This window comes from Chinchilla lanigera, unplaced genomic scaffold (assembly GCF_000276665.1).
Source record: "Chinchilla lanigera isolate Chin_1 unplaced genomic scaffold, ChiLan1.0 scaffold00088, whole genome shotgun sequence".
Taxonomy (NCBI): domain Eukaryota; kingdom Metazoa; phylum Chordata; class Mammalia; order Rodentia; family Chinchillidae; genus Chinchilla; species Chinchilla lanigera.
Genome location: NW_004955489.1, coordinates 236,364 through 240,478, shown reverse-complemented (window position 1 = coordinate 240,478; position 4,115 = coordinate 236,364). Strand labels below are relative to the sequence as shown.

Sequence of the window (4,115 nt, the reverse complement as noted above, 5' to 3'; positions counted from 1 at the left end):
ACATGACTGGCTCTTCCTCATCTGAATTTGGAAACTGTAAAACTGCTGACTACCTCATGCCTGGATGAATACAGTGTGAAGAACAGCTCCAGGCGACCACATCAGTTGCACAGCCTGTTGGCCTGCACTCAGGAGGGGGCCGGCAAGCCCAGCCAGGCAAGAGCGCATTGTTCTGATCCTATTAAGCAAGCCACAGTGAGGTTCAGCATTTGGGAGTGGCCTCCTTAGTCATCTACTGCATTGTCTTAGTGCAAAAAGGTTCTATGTGAGTCCAATATATGCAGCTGTTCATGCTCTTTGCATTTTCAGAGGCTGGTGAAGATCTTGGCCTCTCAGTGACCACAGAGCTCCAGTGCTTCTCATGCAATGCTGTACCCGGCCCTGGGTCCTACTCACAGCCGAAGACACTGCTGTCGGAGGAGGAGGACATCTGCCTCGCCACTGTAACCAGACTGGAAAAGCAGAACCCCTTCCTCTCTGTCTTCATCTGAAGGGAACAATTCTGGCTACTTGCCCTCAGAGCCTGTGCACAGTTGAGGGTTTGGCTGCTCATGGAAGCACCCTTCTCAGTGGGTGGAACAGCTGGGTTCTGTAATTCCATCTCTTGCTCCACCTTCACCTCTGAATAAAGGTAGGCTGGGTGAAATGACCAAAGGGAACATGCATTATTCAGGGACTCAGAGCTGCTGGCCCCGTGCCCGCAGGCTTCTCGTGGCCTCCCTGAAGAGGTGTGTTGCAAAGATGAATGGTATCTGGTTTCAAACAGTATGACGCTGAGATAATGGGCGGGGGGAATGCCCAAATGACATTTCTCTCGATTCTTCACCTAGGAAAACACAAATTTTGGCAGATGGAGTTCAACCTGATAATTTCTTCACCTAACCTACTCTTTCAGCCTTTGCAAGCTGGTTTTACAAGGTTTTAAATAAGTCACCCAATGTGGGTGGAGCATTATCTCCTGGGAACTACTCCCAGGTGTCTGAAATATCATTCAAGAATGAGCAAGACTTGTTCTCAAAGCCAAGGGCTTCTTTGGGGCCCACTATTATTCTTCATGGTGTGCTACCAGTCACACAAACTTGTGGATTATTTGTAAACCCTAGCAGGTTGTTGATCAGGCATTAAAAATCTGGAATTGTAAAATATGATGCTTAACTTTTCCTTCTTTGTTGTAACATTATTGCTCTAGAGCTAAGGTGGCAGGTATCTAAAGTATTTACCACAGAGTCCATATCTTGTATTGTGTGCCCATTCTTAGATTTAGGCTTTGGCAGAGATACTAAACACATAGATGCCAATTAGGAAACTAAAATCCAGTCATTACTCAGAGATTAAATATTTCAACACACCCACACTGTCTCAAGCTATAATTAAAGGCAGTGTGTTTTGTTATTGGGAGAGCAAAAACACAGAGGCAGACAACTATTTTTGGAATTGTTCTTATCTTCAATATAACCTGCTCTACATATTATCAATTTGTTTACATGATTTCCAACCTTACACATCAATCCAAATAAAATGTCATAAAACGATACATTTGTGGAAAAGCCCAGGGAAAGTGTGGAGAAGAGTCGATGAGATCAAGAGAAGAGAGATTTTTTTATCTTCTAAAAGAAGGTTAAAAAGAAAGTAAAAATAATTGAAATCCGTAGTGTTTGCATCCCATTTTAAGAGGCGGTACAGTTCAATTTCGACCTAAACTTACTTTTCATAATTTTTCTTTCAGGTCAAGTTGTGGTTGTAAGAATATATCCTTTTCAACCTCGCCCACTGCTTGGCATGGCTTCTGTTCCTGCTATCATTCTCTCCTCCTCCTTCCCTTTCCACCAGACCTGGGGTTCGCCCGCCATGGCTCTGCTCGCTGCAGCCGGGATCCAAGAACTCATCCTGTCTTGTTCTTGCTGCCCAGAATGCCAGTGCTTCATCCATAACTTTGAAAGACACTGGCTAATCTGATACCTAAGGAACCATCCAGAACTAATGCCATCAGAGAGCAACATAGCAAGACTATAGTGGCCAAGTCACTGTGGGCATGAGGTGTGGTAGCATGAGAGGCACAAAGGGACTGGGATATGAAGCACCAGTTCTTCATGCTGATGAAGGCATCCATGTCTAAGGCCACAGCATCCCTGAATGCCAGAAACTGCTGCCCAGGGGTAAGGGTGGGGAAGAGCCCCTGCTGAAGGTTTATTCTGGCTGTTAGTAACTGGCTGTCACAAGAGTGGGCAAAGAGGGCAGCAGTACTACCTCATGTGGTCACTATGCTGGACAACTGTCCTACCAATCTATACCCCACGTCTCAACTAAGTGCAGCTATTACAGCCCGCAACAGTGAAAGTAACTTCTCCTGCGCATATGTAGAGGCATTGACCAAACCAAGTCCTGGGGGTTGATTCAGGAAGACTGTGTGGATCTGATTGCAAAGCCACCTTGTATTGCAGAAAAATCTACTGGAATCTTTACCTCACGGGCAGCAGTATTGGGGCTGTTGATCTCAGCTGGACTGGTCCCCTGGTTTCACCAACATGTTAGGCTACACTGATGCTCAGTTCACAGAGCCCACGCGCTTACACCTCACCATCCACAGTGACCATGAAGGTGGCACTGTAAGGACCCATGCCAGCTACTTGGTAGGCTGTGCCTTTTCAGAGCCTTGCCTGTCATTTGCAGCAACCATGCCTGGGCTGGCAGTGCCTCTATATAGACTGGTGAATCAGGGAGTGCTTGCCTGACTAAGACAACGACAAAAGGAAGTTCACAAAGATGTGTCAAATGAGAGGTTATGAGACCAAATCTGGGACAGGTTGTTGCAGGCTATGGCTGTGTGGCACTAAGGAAGGCTGATCCAGGATTCCTGTCAGCAAGTTTGCTCTGAAACACTTGTTCAGTGACCCATGCGTAAGCTGGTCACTCCACTGTATAAGATTGTGCCCAGTATTCTCCTAGAGCAGGGCAAGGCCAAGAAGCCTTGGCCCAGCATAAATGTTCACAGTGGGGTGCTGCTCCAGCACCTGGCAGGAGGAGATGAATCATTACCCAGTCCCATTTAGGTGTCAGGGGCACCGGGGATGCTAGCACTGCTTATCTGGAGCTGAGCCTTAGGCTTCCCTCTTGAAAGCCTGGAATCCATGAGCATGGATGGTTTGATGAAGTCTGTGGACTCTTAAATTAGGGCAAAACTTGGAGACTCAGAGAAACTGACTACGAGAAGATCAAGAAGCTTAACAACAACAAAATAGTGTACTTTTGTTTCAAGCAGCCTTTAAAGACTGAAGATTAAATTGTATCTGAGGCACTAAAAATATGTTTGAAGTTAAAACATAAATTAAGACTTTAAAAGCTAAGAGGTGATCCCTTCCTAAACAGCTCACTTCCCCCGCCTGGTAGGAGATGCCCACGGATGACCAGAACTAAAGCATGTGACATGGGTGAGCTCTGGCCCCTACCATCTCTAAAGTAAGAACCTGGCTCCTCCTTCTCTAAGGGCAAGGCAGGTTACTGACAGTCTCAGTCACTCTGGAGCTTCTGCTTCTACTCTGCCCAGCCCTCTAGGCCAGGAAACTAGGACCTTGCCACGCCTGTTTCCATAGAGATCATTTTGGATTATCAGCTGTGCCAAGCCCTCCCCCGTGCACATAGACCTCTCCTAGTAAGACTTATTGGGTAGCTGGACATGCTTTGACAGCTTTTTCTTATGCTACGGAGTGACCGAGGAGGCATGGCATTTGTTTTGATTAGCACCCAGTGTTTTATTTGATTTTCCTTTTTAAAAGTGTGCCATAAAAATTAAAGTCTGGAAGTGTTCTGTTTCCCATTACTTTATTTATTTTTTTTTTTTTATTTTTTTATTTTTTGGTTTTTTTTCTCCGGTACCGGGAACCGAACTCACGACCTTGCGCTTGCCAGGCAGGCGCTTTTGCCGCTGAGCTAAATCCCCAGCCCCTCCCATTACTTTAATACTTCTTTCCATACTCGGTATAACTGTTCTGCCTCAAGCTGAGCATGCTCTGGACCATCCCCTCTTGGTCCCTACTAAAGATTTCATTCAGTAGGTCTGTGTGATCTGTGGCTTTTTCCAGTCACTAGGACTTAACAACACTTAATGCGAACTAAAT

The 4,115-nt window shown here is 45.9% G+C and overlaps 1 pseudogene; it reads left to right on the top strand.

The window, feature by feature from the left end:
* The first annotated feature begins 660 nt into the window (after window positions 1–660).
* On the top strand, window positions 661–3,804 carry LOC102019705 (annotated as a pseudogene).
* The last annotated feature ends 311 nt before the right edge of the window (window positions 3,805–4,115 follow it).